The sequence below is a fragment of the Loxodonta africana genome, chromosome 15 (assembly GCF_030014295.1).
Source record: "Loxodonta africana isolate mLoxAfr1 chromosome 15, mLoxAfr1.hap2, whole genome shotgun sequence".
Taxonomy (NCBI): domain Eukaryota; kingdom Metazoa; phylum Chordata; class Mammalia; order Proboscidea; family Elephantidae; genus Loxodonta; species Loxodonta africana.
Genome location: NC_087356.1, coordinates 24804852 through 24820275, shown reverse-complemented (window position 1 = coordinate 24820275; position 15424 = coordinate 24804852).

Genomic DNA, 15424 nt, shown 5'->3' with positions numbered 1-15424 from the left:
GTGATGGGAAATAAGTTTGCCTTCAGACCAGTAAAACCCACATGTAATGTATGATTAGCTTTCTGTGAAAGTAAACCTAGAGATCACCTGTAAATGTATTGTCTAAGAATTTGGGGACACCCCAAACTCTGATCAAGGGAGTGTGGGAACAATCTCAGGAAGGAGAGGCCATAATGTGGTTCAATTTAGGTAAATCTAATGAAATGCGTCATAAACCAGGATGGAGAACTGAACAGGGGGTTAGCCATCCTTAGAAGTATTGAAGCAAGCCCTGGCAAGGCCCGTCCTGGACTGCCTAAGGGACAGTGGGCCTTGACTAAGGGGATTTGAGCTCCATGATTTCCTTGGTCAGACTGCTCCTGCCATAGGGAAGAGAGACTCAGGCTGCCTTAAAAGAGAGACATGACTTTAGCTTGGTTACTTTTCTTCTGAGTCCCATTCACCAAGCAACTCATAGGGAGAAGACAGGCCAGTCAGGCCAATTTAAGCATTCCAGTCCACTTGGAATGTCCACTAGTCCTTGGAGTAAATTAGTACACTGACATTTAGTTTATATGCCCCTTGGCCTCTGTGTGAACTTGGCTGAGAGGTGTTTGAGAAATGGGCCCCCTCTCAGTGGGCCAGCCTGAAAGCCTAAGGCCCAGATGTAGGTCCTTGGTAAATTTAGCAAGGTAAGCAGTCTTGTGGGGAGCTATGAGATGGAGGTGGAGGGAGGGGCAGCGGACAGCAAGCCAGCTTTGCCCAGGAAATGGTGCCCTTGTCTTACTGTTGACTCTCCTATTCCAATCACATTCAGGAACATCCTGTTATCAACACAAGGCAGGAACTAAACTCTAGATGGGTGATACAGGCATTGAGTGCTGTGGATTCAGTGGAGAGTGAGATTCCTGTCGACTTGGGGACGTTACGGAATGATGTCAGAGAGGAGATTGGTAGGACTTGCAAAATGGATGAGATTTCAGTAGGTGGAGATGTAGGAGGTAGCGAGGACATACCCACTGCCACTAGTAAAGTTCACCACTAAGGCTGATGTAGTCCTCTGGTTTCTTAGCTGTTAAACCAAAGGGAAAAAATGGTTGTGTCACGAGAGTGAAGTGGTAGGCCCCAGAGAAAAGGAAAGCAAAACCAACTATTTAACAGTTTATTCAACATTTATTGAGTACCTGCTATGTGCCAGGCACTAGATGGGTCCTGGGGATACAGCAATGAGAAAAACAAAAAAAAAATTTCTGCTCTCAAAGAGCTTACATTCTAGCAAGGGAAGAGAGAGAGAGAGAATGAACGAGTGAATGAATGAAAAAACTCTATAGAATCTCAGATGATGACATGGGGGAAACTAAAACAGGATCCGTAGCAGGAAGAAAGAAATGCTGCGATGCCCCCCCACCCCCATCAATTTTAAATAAATTATGTACAAGTTAATAGGAAGGTAAAATGGACAACAGTCTTTGATCATTTTCTGTGATGTGGGAGAGCTGGCCAGGTTGTGTCCCAGAAGATATAACTTGTTTGTGAATATGACACACTGCTTGGAGAAAAATAAGCAAAGTTTTCAACAGAGCATTTTCTGTGAAAACCAGAAAAAGCCAAGTACAATGATAGGAAAATGGAATTTTTCCCTAGTCTCTTAAATATAAACACTGTTGTTGTTGTTAGGGCCGTCGAGTAGGTTCCGACACATAGCGACCCTATGTACAACAAAATGAAACACTGCTTGGTCCTGCGCCATCCTCACAATTGTTGCTATGTTTGAGCCTACTGTTGCAGCCACTATGTCAATCCATCTCATTGAGGGTCTTCCTCCTTTTTGCTGACCCCGTACTTTACCAAGCATGACTGGTGCCTCTTGATCACATGTCCAAAGTACGTGAGACTAGTCTCGCCATCCTCACTTCTAAGGAGCATTCTGGCTGTACTTCTTCCAAGACAGATTTATTTGTTCTTTTCGCAGTCCATGGTATATTCAATATTCTTCTTCAGCATCATAATTTAAAGGCATCAATTCTTCTTCAGTCTTCTTTATTCATTGTCCAGCTTTCACATGCATATGAGGCGATTGAAAATACCATGGCCTGGGTTAGGCACACCTTAGTCCTCAAAGTGACATCTTTGCTTTTTAACACGTGAAAGGGGTCTTTTGCAGCAGATTTGCCCAATGCAATGCATCTTTTGATTTCTTGACTGCTGCTTCCTTGGGCATTGATTGTGGATCCAAGTAAAATGAAATCCATGACTACTTCCATCTTTATCATGATGTTGCTTATTGGTCCAGTTATGAGGATTTTTGTTTCCTTTATGTTGAGGTGTAATCCATACTGAAAGTTGTAGTCTTTTTTTTTTTTTTAATTGTACTTTAGGTGAAAATTTACAGTGCAAATTAGTTTCTCATTCAAAAATTCATACACAAATTGTTTTGTGACATTGGTTGCATTCCCTGCATTATGCCAGCACTCTCCCCCATTCCACCCTGGGTTCCCCGTTTCCATTCATCCAGTTTTCCTGTCACTTCCTGCCTTCTTGTCTTTGCTTTTGGGCAGGTGTTGCCCATTTGAACTAAGAAGCACATTCCTCACGTGTGTTATTGTTTGTTTTATATGCCTGTCTAATCTTTGCCTGAAAGATGAACTTTGAGAGTGGCTTCAGTGCTGAGTTAGCAGGGTGTCTGGGGGCCAGAGTCTCAGGGTGTCCTCAAGTCTCTGTCAGACTAGTAAGTCTGGTCTATTTTTGTGAAGGCTGTAGTCTTTTGATCTTCATTAGTAAGTGCTTCAAGTCTTCCTCACTTTCAGCAAGCAAGGCTGTGTCATCTGCATATCATAGATTGTTAACGAGCCTTCTTCAAATCCTGATGTCTCATTTTTCTTCATATAGTCCAGCTTCTTGGATTATTTGCTCAGCATATAGCTTGAGTAAGTATGGTGAAAGAATACATGAATACGATAATTCTAAGAAAACAACAGTGTTCACCTGGTGAAATGTGACAAAGCCAAGCAGAGAGGAGGAAAGGACTAAAGAAGCACCTTCTCAACTACTTTTCCTGCCCTGGGGATGGGGGATGTGAGGTGGGGTGGGAAGGAAGTCAGGCCTTAGGCAGATGTGGCCATGGAGTCTGTGGAGACCACACCTGTTTCCTCAGGAGGCTCCTTGTCCATAGATGCAGGCATGAAGCTGGAGATCCTATAAGTTAAAGGAGGACATCTCACTCTGCCCTACAGTGCTATTCTTTGGACCAAGAGTTTCAGAACTATAAAGCTTATCATTCTTTTTCTTGGTGCCAGACATGAAATTGGAACACAACAATATTGGCATTCTGAAGCCATTTTGATGATTAAATGAATAATTCATTTTATAAGGATCAGCACAAAGCTGGTTCCTATGAGGCAGAGGTTAAAGATGTCCCAAATACCCACCTTTTCCAAACTGCTGTCCCATTCCATCATCTCTAACATCAACTCCTCCTCTTACCCTCAGTACTCTCCCTCCCGTCTTTGGGTTCCGTAATTCACTGCAACATCTCACAGCACTCACAAACCCTATCAAGGAAATGGCTCAGCTGTGGAGGCTGGCAAGTCCCAAATCCGTGGATCAAGCATGGCCTTCTCCTGACTCATGTGGCCTCAGGGGTTGATGAACCCAAATCAGCAGGCCAGATGACAGGCTGCTGGCTCACCAGCCTGAAGAAGCTGATGAATCCTGGAGTCAGCAGGTCAGGTGTCAGACTGCTGGCTCCAGCGCCAAGAACTGGAGGTCCAAATGATAACGAAACAGATGAGGGGTCCAGAGTGAGAGAGAGAGAATTTTTCAGAGACACTCTCCTTACTTGAGCAAGGTGGTATAAGGGTGTGACAAGTAAGGCAGTGACTGGAGTCACGTCCTTTAGAAAAGGTGTAACTCAAGATACATCCCACTCTAATCCTGAGGTTTAGGATTTACAACATATATAATACCACAAAATGGAAGACAATTATGTCAGATACATAAAATAAAAGATAATTACATAATACTGGAAATCATGACCTAGTCAAGTTGTAACCATCATAGGTTCCATGCACCTTATTTGCATGGTCCCACCCAATCATGTGTGAGAGTCACAAAGACTGTGGCTAGAAGGGCCATATTAAGTAATTCATTGCACTGCAACGATTTATCAGCGTAATGGGATAGACTAGTAGAAGGAAGAAAAAGTTTGTTGTTGAGGAGGAAAAGATCAAATGTGGGTCAGTACAAATACTAGTGTTAACAGATAGTACCCATTGTAACAAGGCTAAGAGATTCACAACAGGTCCTTGAAACTCTTCACTGACCTGCAAGATCTCCGGGTCAGTGACCACCTTTGATTCTGGGGGAGGTGGGGAAGTGAGTGTCCAGTGGGAAAAGGCATAGGGCTGGTAGCTGACCTTGGCTCAGAAACTTAACATTCCTGGAATCACCTGCTCCCTTGCCTTCTTGTAGAAAGGTAGCCAGGGACTTGTGTTCTAGGATGGCTCTACTGCTCTCCAGCTCTGTCCTTGTGTAGGTCCCTCCACCTCTTGGAGCTCTGACTTCCTCTTCTGCACAGGAAGGACTTTAATTGATCTCTATTTGTCTTTCAGGCTCAGACATTCTGTAGAGAGATGGGGGTTCCTTCCCATATGACCTAGACTGTAGGTCTGGAAGGAGGTTGGCCACTTAAAGGCAGTTAAGTGTTTTCCCTTTTTGCTTCCTCTGCACAGAAGAGACAATGGGGAAAAGCATTCACAAGAGAAGTTCTGTGGGGACCTGAGAAGTGGCATCACCCCTAGACGCACAGTATATGATCAGTAGACACCACCAGCTGTATAGTCTGAGTCTATGGAAGGAAGAACATGCCTGTAGTCTTGAAGGATCTGCAGGTTGTCCAATACTTTCTGAATGCAATCATAAAAGTATCCATAATTTTTTACTTAAAAATGGCAGCTTCCTCTTTCCTACACAACATGCTAATCCTGTGTCCACATACTTCTCTCCACTCCCACTTGCACTACTTTAGTTCAGCCCATCTTCATCTCTCACCTGGATCCCTGCAAGGTGCCTACCCCAACTTTCACCCTCCTCACGTCTTCCCACAGCATGCTCTGTCTACTGTACAGATCTAGCCATGTTACTCCCCTGCTTAAAACCCATCAGTGGCTCCTCATTGTTTTCAAATGTTTATGGGCAACTAATACGTATCCATCACTGTCTGAACCTTGAGGGCGACAAAACAAACTTAAGACCTGTCACCATCATAGCATGAAAACAATGGCCTTTGTCATCTGGTTCTGCTTATTTCTCTAGCCATCCTCATCTCTTCCATGCCACCCTCTCTCACCTGTTATTCTCCATCCACAACCAACCATGTGTTCTCAGACTAAGCCATGCCTTCTCTCCTCTCTCTCTGCACATGTTGGTCTCCCTGCCCGAACATCTTTTCCTTTCCCCACTTCCCCTGGCTAACTCCTCCCTACCCTTCAGGTGTTCAACTCAGGCATCACACTCTCTGGTTATTTTTCCCTAATGCTCCATGTGCCACCATACTTGAAACCAGGCAGGATATGCAACAGTAATAGAGGTAGCATGCTGTACATGCGTCCACGATAGTGCCTTACATGTTATTTTGTAATTGTTGGTTTACTTGGCTCTCCTCCCATTAGACTGTGAACTTCTTAAAGACAGAGATCTGGGTCTTATTCATCTTTGCATTCCCAGCACCTAGCACAGTGCTTGACACGTCAGAGGTGCTCTATAATGTTTTTTGAACCAATGAGTGAATCAATGAATGAATGAAAGGATGAGTGCTCTGTCGATCCTGAGCCATTCTTTCTGATTCCGCCATGACAAGTCCGGAAAGCCAAAGTCCTGGTATCCACTACTTTTAATGGATTCTCCTTTATGCTCTGGTTCCCTCAGGGAGTCCTCTTGTAGTTCTCAGTGTCCTCAGGCTAGGTGGTGAAGCAGGCTGGGCACATGGGTATTGGGGAACTCACAAGGGATCTTCCAGAGTCACAAGCAAAATGGGGCCTGCCACTTACACAGTATGGATTATACCCTGAGTTTGTCACATCCTTATGACAAATTTGGTTCAAGCTTACTTGTCTAAGATGGGGCCACTGTCTGCTCAGAATCTGTGTATGGAGCCTTCTCCAGGCCAGATTCCTTAAATCAGTTCATGCCCCCCATATTCCTCTTCACCTGGAGGAAAAACTCCCAGTCATTAGTGGCAATGGGTGATTTTCATACCTGCTTTCGGGCTCTATTTTATAAGCTGACAAGTGTCTGGGATTCTCCAGGACATGATCTGGCAGTTTCCCATCTGTCGGTTATGTTAATTTTTTAGCGACAGACTGTGTTTCAAGCCAGGATATCCTGACAGGAAACCCAAGTAACATATTGCTCCTTCTTCCTGCTGGTGTATTTTGTGTGGACGTGTAGAAGCCTCAACTGTGAGGCGGCTTTTTGCTGCTTCTTACAGCCTGTGGTGTTCATTATCTTCTGCCTCGTTGAGATTTTCCTTTGAGGATAAACCAGTAAAGAAAGAATCTCGCGGTACCATCCCTGGTGACGCTGTACACGTGTAACAGGGAGCGCGCAGGCTGTCTCCGCGGGGCCTTCTGCTCAGCATTTCCGGCCAATGCAATAACGCCGGATGGACATGTTATGGCAGCGCATCCTCTGGGGAGGAACATGGTATGGTTCTAGACACCTGAATCCCTGCCAAGCTCAGCGTCTCTGAGATAGACTTGCTTTTAGACTCACATTTGATTTGAGCAAAACCTTTCATTGAACACACCTGGCATATATCTCAAGTTTCCTGCACGTTAGCCAAAGAATTTTAGCTAATGAAAGGGACCACACTGTTACGACTAAATTAACACCCCGAGAGGTTAGTGAATCCTATGTGGATTATCTTACCTAGAGTTTGAGCTTTGGCTATGATCTTTGCAATATAAATGCTATTTGCTCAAGACCTTAAGAGAGGGAGAGGGGGGAAATTTCAAACCATTTTCCTAAGTCATATTTCTGACACACAGCTAACCATGAAAATGGCCACAACTCAGGGATATAATTGATACCTTGCAAACGGATTTAAAAAATGACACGGATTAGTCCAGACGCATTTATGAGCTCAAGATATCCTAAAACGAGGTTGTTCCACACTCGCAGGCAGAGGCTGGGCTTGTTTCTGTCCCCTGTGCAAGCAAGGCTCAGACGGTGATAGACGGGTATTAGGTATCGATAAACAGCCACCACATTACTGAATGGAAATTTACTGGGGTTTTCAGGACTGCTAGACTACACATACAAACAGAACTGCCCTATGGGATTCTTAGCAAGAGCAGATTTTTTTATGTGAGCTGTCCCTCTGAGTTGATTGGATAGACAAAGTGAAACCAGGGGATTGTGTTTTAAAACCAAATAGATGTACTCTGAAAATGTTTTACATCTGGAATGTTCTGCTTTGGGTGAAGAATTGGATAAAGTAACTTCTAACTTGAGGTTTCTAGTATCCGTGAAAATAAGATTTTTTTTAGAGGCTGAGATAACTCAGCAGGGAGCTGGCAGGAAGTTGACTCTGGTCCTTGCCTGAGAGGGTGACACAGGCTAAAGGAGAGAAGAAAAACAACGAGGCAGCCAGAGCTAGCAAAGCATTTTACAAAGGAGTTGCAGAGCTTTCCAGGTTTTTCTGGAAAAAAGGAAGAAAAAAAAGGAGAGTAAAGGGCAGGAAGAGGATTGGTTAACAACTGGCTTCAGAACTGCTGACGAGCGGATCTGCCTATTGGTTTGGGTTTTCTGTTTTTCTAAGTTGAGGCTAAGGAAAGAGGGTGTGCTTGGCCTGGGCTGCTTGCTGGCGGGCAGCCCTCCACGGTGTGTGGGCAGACGCCAACCCGAGGAGCCCGGCTTGCGACCGCATGCGTCTCATTATGTGGGGGGAAAGGGAGCCCCAGACTGCCCTCCAAAGTTGTCTAAAGCATGCGCTAGAGTAGAAAGGACAGCAATTTTATTTTTGCCTTTGAAATGTTTATATCTCTACAATAACAAAAAGCTGGAAGCAACCAAGGTGTCCTTCAACAGATGAATGGATAAATAAATTATGGTATATTCACACAATGGAATACTACCCATTAATAAAGAACAGTGATGAATCTGTGAAACATTTCATAACACACAGGAACCTGGAAGGCATTATGCTGAGTGAAATTAGTCAGATACAAAAGGACAAATATTGTATAAGACCACTATTATAAAATCTTGAGAAATAGCTTAAACTGAGAAGAACACATTCTTTTGTGGTTACGAGAGGGGAGAGGGAGGGAGGGTGGGAGCGGGTTATTTACTGATTAGATAGTAGATAAGAACTACTTTAGGTGAAGGGAAGGACAACACTCAATACAGGGAAGGTCAGCTCAACTGGACTGGACCAAAAGCAAAGAAGTTTCCTGAATAAACTGAATGCTTCGAAGGTCAGCGGAGCAAGGGCGGGGGTTTGAGGACTATGGCTTCAGGGGACATCTAAGTCAAATGGCGAAGTAAATTCTATTAAGAAAACATTCTGCATCCCACTTTGAAGTGTGGCATCTGGGGTCTTAAATGTTAACAAGCGGCCATCTAAGATGCATCAATTGGTCTCAACCCACCTGGATCAAAGGAGAATGAAGAACACCAAGGTCACAAGATAATTATGAGCCCAAGAGACAGAAAGGGCCACATAAACTAGAGGCTTATATCATCCTGAGACCAGAAGAACTAGATGGTGCCTGGCCACAACGGATGACTACCCTGACAGGGAGCACGACAGAGAACCCCTGAGGGAGCAGGAGATCAGTGGGCTGCAGACCCCAAATTCTCATAAAAAGACCAGACTTAATGGTCTGACTGAGACTAGAGGAATCCCGACAGGAACCATTCCCAAAGACAACTCGTCAGACATGGATTGGACTGGACAATGGGTTGGAAAGAGATGCTGATGAGGAGTGAGCTACTTGGATCAGGTGGACACTTGGGACTATGTTGGCATCTCCTGTCTGGAGGGGAGGTGGGAGGGTAGAGAGGGTTAGAAACTAGCAAAACGGTCACCAAAGGAGAGACTGGAAGGAGGGAGCAGGCGGACTCATTAGGGGGAGAGTAAATGGGAGTATGTAGTAAGGTGTATATAAGTTTATATATGAGAGACTGACTTGATTTGTAAACTTTCACTTAAAGCACAATAAAAATTATTTAAAAAATGTTTATATCTCTGTACTTTTTTTGACATGGGTAAAAACTAAAAATACACACACACACAGATATATATATATATATATATATATATATATATATATATATATATATAATAAAGGTCCCTGGGTGGTGCAAACGGTTTGCACTGGCAACCAAAAGCTTGGTGGTTCAAACCCTTCTAGAGGCACCCTGGAAGAAACAGGTCCGGTGATCTGCTTCCATGAAGATTACAGCCAAGAAAACCCTATGGAGCAGTTCTACTTTGTAACACATGGGATCTCCTAAGTCACAAATTAACAACAACAACAAAAAGGTTTATAGTAAAAAGTCTCTTTCTTGTTCCCGCCCTTATTTGGCCAGTTTCCTCATCCCAAATAGAAAAAAAAAAAAAGTTGCCTCAAGTCAATTCCGACTCATAGGGACCCTATAGGACAGAGTAGAATTGCCTCGTTGGGTTTCCAAGGAATGCCTGGTGGATTTGAACTGCCAACCTTTTGATTAGCAGCTGAACTCTTAACCACTGTGCCACCAGGGTTTCCCCCAAATAGATAACCACTGTTATTTGGTTTTTGTTTATCCTTCTAAAGTTGTTTTTATGCATATAAAGCAAAAACAAATACATACTCTTTTTTAATCCATTTGAACATAAATGCCATGCTATACGGTCACTCTACACCTTGTTTTCTGTTTTGTTTTCACTTAACACTACATCTTGGAGACACTTCTATACCAGTATATAGAGAGCATTCTCATTTTATTTTTATGGCTGCAGAGTATCACATTGTATGGATGTCCTTTAATTAACTGATCCCCACTGATGGACATTTAGGTTACTTCCAGTCTTTCGGTATCACAAATTAGATTGATGCTTTAAAAAAAAAAAAACAGCTAATGCACTTTTCTGTTGTTTTGCCCTGCCTATGCAATTTCAATTGCTACTTTAGGACTTAGAGCCAAGTAAGGAGGCCACTACTCTTGATCCTGTAGTTTAGAGGGTCCCAAATATTACAAATATGCAAAACAATAAGTTATTTTAAAAACACATGGACATCTTTGTCACTCAGGACCTAGTGCTCAGAGTCAACCAGCCCCACTCATAGCTCTAAACATCTGCTCTTGTGATTAAACCATATTCAGGCCCCAGGGAACACCCTTAACCTGTGTCCTAAAACAAAAGGGAACTGGATCCGAATGTCGTGAAGGTGTGGGTTGTGTGCTTCTGTCTGTGTTGGAAGACTGCACTGGGGTACAGGGAGGATATGAGGAGCATAACCATTAGTTAAGAGGAAAAAAAATTAACTTGTTGAATCCTTTCTCAACTAGCAGGTACATCAGTTTGTTATTGCTGCTATAACGAATTACCACAAATTTAACCAAAAAAAAACAAACGTGAGCCATGGAGTCGATTCCAATTCAGTGACCCTATAGGACAGAGTAGAACTGCCCCATAGGGTTTCCAAGGAGTGGCTGGTGGATTTGAACTGCTGACCTTTTGGTTAGCAGCAAAGCTCTTAACCACTGTGCTACCAGGGCTCTACCACAAATTTAATAGCTTAAAACAACACAATTTTTATTATCTTACAGTTCTAGAAGCAAGGATGGCGAGACTACATCTTACATACTTTGGGCATATTATCAGGAGGAATCAGTCCCTGGAGAAGGACATCATGCTTGGTAAAAGTACAGAGTTAGTGGAAAAGAGGAAGACCCTTAACGAGATGGATTGACACAGTGGCTGCAACCGTGGGCTCAAGCATAACAACGATGGTAAGGATGGTGCAGGACTGGACAGTGTTTCGTTCTGTTGTGCATAGGGTCGCTGTGAGTCAGAACCGACTGGCTGGTACCTAACAACAACAGTTCTAGAGGTCCAAAAAACCCATTGCCATCGAGTGGATTCTTACTCATAGTGACCCTATTAGACAGAGTAGAACTGCCTCATAGAGTTTCTAAGGAGCACCTTTTGGTTAACAGCTGTAGCACTTAACCACTACACCACCAGGGTTTCCAGTTCTAGAGGTCAGAAGTCCTAAAATCAAAGCAGGACTGTGTTTCTTCTGGAGGCTCTAGGGGAGAATCTGTTTCCCTGCCTTTTCTAATTTCTTTAGGTCACCTGCATTCCTTGGCTCGTGGGCCCATCCTCCTTCCTCAGAGCCAGAAGCATAACATGTTCCAATTTCTCTCTCTGTCTCTGACCCTTCTGGCCCCTTCTTATAAGGTTCCTTGTGATGACCTTGGGCCCATCCTAATAATCCAGGATAATCTCCTCATCTCAAAATCCCCAATTTAATCTCATCTTCAATGTCCCTTTTGCCACATAAGGTAAAATATTCACAGGCTCCAGAGATTAGAATTTGGACATCTTCCGGGGAAAGGAGGATTATTCATCCTACCACAGCAGGGATGCAACATATTTGTGCAAAATAAGGTATGGTTTCCAGTAGTACAAAACATGGATTTTTTTTGCTTCTCTTTGTAGTCTAATTTATGGTTCCAGAGATACTCATGAATTAGCAAATATCCACAACAGTGCACATGGCAGCTGAAGAAATGGCCTTTTTCAGTATTAAAAAGTTGATATTGTTTGTAGATTTACATATGTATATCTGTAACATGCATGATTGTATATGAATTAGATGGATACTGAAGGCTAGAATTACAAAGAGTTATGCTTTTATAAAAATATGTCACTATATTTGATTACATTTTTAAAAAATTGGGAAAAATTCCAGATTTATTTAAATATTTGTATATAAATTTTTTTTAATATAAATATTCCTGAACACAGATTGTGAGCTTCAGCCAAACTGAACCACTACCTGTTTCCTGCCTTTTTGCTCATGCTGTTCACGCCACCTAAAATATTTCCCCTAAGCCCCATTTCTCTTGGTCAAAATCACACCCATACCGTTAGATGTTTAATTATAATTTCTCTCTTGCCTTTAATTTTAATAGATACTTTAGAATATTTCAGAAGAAAAAATGTGTGAAAACATGGAAAATAGTTTTAATTTTTGATATTTCACATTTTCATGCAAGCGATTCAAGTTTTATATGTCTCAAAGACAATTACATTTTATTTTTTAATCCTTAAATCAGTGTTGTCCAACAGAAATATAATGCAAGCCACAAATACCATCTAAAATTTTCTATAGCAGCCACATTGAAAAAAGTAAAATGAAACAGGTGAGATTAATTTTAATAATATATTTGACTTAATCAAATATATCCAATATCATTTCAATGTCATCAATGCAAAAAATTACTGATATATTTTCTGGTTTTTTTGTACTGAGTCATCAGAATTCTTGTGTATTTTATGTTTACAGCATATCATTAGTAGTTTTGCCAAAATGAAGGCAAGAAAAAGAAATTTTATGGGACGCGTAATAATTTATGAACTATGTTTGCCTTCATTTTCTTACTCATCACGACATCACCAGCCTATCCACAGAACATCCAGATATGTGCAACAGAAATTAAATTCAGACAGCTTTGGTATTTTGCAGATTTGCAATCATAAAAACCATAGTTTTACAAAATTTTTTTTCTTTTTTATTGTGCTTTACGTGAAAGTTTACAATTCAAGTCAGTTTCTCAGACAAAAACTTGTACACAAATTGTTATGTGACCCTAGTTTCTATGTCTTCTACACCCTATGTTTCCCGTGTCCATTCAACCAGCTTCTGTCCCCCTCTGTCTTCTCATCTTGCCTGCAGACAGGCACTGCCCACACTGGCTCATGTGTCTACTTGAGCCAAGAAGCTCGCTCCTCACCATTATCATTTTTTGTCTTATGCTCCCTGTCTGAAGAGTTGGCTTTGGGAATGGTCCCAGTCGTGGGCTAACAGAAGGTCTGGGGACAATGACCTCCAAGGTCTCTGTAGTCTCAGTCAGACCATTAAGTCTGGTCTTTTTACAAGAATTGGAAGTCTTCATCCCAGTGTTCTTCTGCTCCATCAGGGATTCTCTGTTGTTTTCCCTGTCAGGGCAGTCATCAGTTGTAGCCAGGCACCATCTAGTTCTTCTCGTCTCAGGCAGATGGAGTCTCTGGTTTATGTGGCGTAGTCTGTCTCTAGAGATCATATTTTCCTTATGTCTTTGGTGTTCCTCATTCTCATTTGCTCCAGGTGGGTTGAGACCAATTGATGCATCTTAGATGGCCATTTGCTAGCTTTTAAGACCCCAGACGCTACTCACCAAAGTGGGATGCAGAATGTTTTCTTAATACGCTTTGTTATGCCAGTTGACCTAGATGTCCCCTGAAACCATGGTCCTCAGACCCCTGCTACTGAAACTCTGTCCCTTGAAGTGTTTGGTTGTATTTGGGAAACTTCTTAGCTTTTGGTTTAGTCCAGTTGTGCTGACTTCCCCTGTACTGTGTGTTGTCCTTCCCTTCACCTAAGATAATTCATCTCTACTATCTAGTTTAGTGAATACCTCTCTCCCTCCCTCCCCACCCTCGTAACCATCAAAGAATGTTTTCTTCCATGTTTAAACCTTTTCTTGAGTTCTTATAATAGTGGTCTTTTATAGTATATGTCCTTTTGCTACTAATTTCACTCAGCATAATGCCTTCCAGATTCATCCATGTTATGAGACGTTTCATGGATTCATCATTGTTCCTTATTGTTGCATAGTACTCCATTGTGTGAATATACTGTAATTTATTTATCCATTCATCTGTTGATGGGCACCTTGGTTATTTCTATATTTTTGCTATTGTAAACAGTGCTGCAGTAAACATGGGTATGGATATATCTATTGGTGTGAGGACTCTTATTTCTCTAGGATATATCCCAAGGAGTGAGATTGCTGAATCGTATTTCTAGCTTTTTAAGGCAGTGCCAAATCGATTTCCAAAGCGGTTGTACCATTTTATATTCCCACCAAGAGTATATAAGTGTTCCAGTCTCTCCACAACCTCTCCAACATTTATTATTTTGTGTTTTTTGGATTGATGCTAGCCTTGTTGGTGTGAGATGGTATCTCATTGTAGTTTTGATTTGCATTTCTCCAATGGCTAATGGAAACCCTGGTGGCATAGTGGTTAAGAGCTACATCTGCTAACAAAGAGGTTGGTAGTTCCAGTCCACCAGGCGCTCCTTGGAAACTGTGGGGCAGTTCTACTCTATCCTATAGGGTCACTATGAGTCAGAATTGACTCGATGGCAATGGTTTTTTTTTTTTTTTTTTTAATGGCTAATGATCGCAACCCTCTCCTCATGTATCTGGTAGCCGCCTGAATGTCGTCTTTGGTGAAGTGCCTGTTCATATACTTTGCCCATTTTTTAATTGGGTTATTTGTCTTTTTGTTGCTGGGTTGTTTTTTTGCACTGTCTTGTAGATTTTAGAGCTTAGATGTTGATCGGATTTGTCGTAGCCAAAAAATTTTTCCCAGTCTGAAGGTTGTCTTTTTACTCTTTTGGCGACGTCTTTGAATGAGCATAAGTGTTTGATTTTTAGGAGCTCCCAGTTATCTAGTTTCTCTGTTAGTGTTTGTGCATTGTTAGTAATGTTTTGTATACTGTTTATGCCATATTTCAGGGCTCCTAGCATTATCCCTATTTTTCCTTCCATGATCTTTATTGTTTTAGATTTTATATTTAGGTCTTTGATCCTTTTCAAGTTAGTTTTTGTGCATGGTGTGAGGCACGGGTCTTGTTTCATTCTTATTTTACAAATATTTTGCAGGGTTTTTTTGTTATGAAGATACATGATATGGTATATGGGCTTCCATTTGTTCTTTGCCCCAAGTCCCACATATGTTGGGGTGGACCTGATTGCTTTCTCTTCACCATATGATCAGGTGCAATGGAAAGGGAAATCCTTAGACTCCGTCACAACAGCATTTACCACTATGCTTTCTTATTCCTGAATATCACATTCCTGCTATGATTCTCTACAAAATAAATATTTATCAAATAAGTGAGTTCATATGTTTTTTTTTTTTTTTTCCGCCTATCTATAGAAACTTTCACATATATCACCTACTTGATCCACACCAATCCTTATAAAGTAGGCAATGGCAGATATGGAAACAGGCTGAGAAAGTTTAAGTTATGTGACCAAAGTCACAGTTGATAATCCAGGGCTTCTAGTTTTAAGTTCTTACTCTTTCTACTTCATTTTGTTGCTGATTCTATGTAAGGCCCTGTGCTGGGCTCTGGAGGATGCAGCCATGGGAAATAAACTCTCCTTGCTATCAAGC